The following is a 358-nucleotide window of genomic DNA, read 5'->3' on the forward strand; positions in this document are numbered from 1 at the left end:
TCTTTCACAGAAACAAAGAACTGAGTATCACAAGTTCTCACTCATAAGTGGACCTTGAACGATTATCGTAATGCTATAAGAAAAGGATTGGCAGTAGTAGGAATCTGCGGGGGGAGGGCGGGCACCTCATCAACAAGGGTACCTGCATAATGAACATTTGCATATCTAGCCCTGAATTGTACCCCACATCTTTAAATTAAAAAATTAAAAGAAAAAAAGAAAATATCCTGACCATTGCCTTCTAGACTCTGGGGTGGCCATGTGCTCTTGGAGCTATGGTCACCACCATGCTTCCTGGCTTTGGCCCTCTCCCCTACCTTGGGGAGGTGAATCTCTTCTCTCTCTCTGTAATTTACTT

Source organism: Carlito syrichta, unplaced genomic scaffold (assembly GCF_000164805.1).
Source record: "Carlito syrichta isolate Samal-C Ts95f unplaced genomic scaffold, Tarsius_syrichta-2.0.1 Scaffold314054, whole genome shotgun sequence".
Taxonomy (NCBI): Eukaryota; Metazoa; Chordata; class Mammalia; order Primates; family Tarsiidae; genus Carlito; species Carlito syrichta.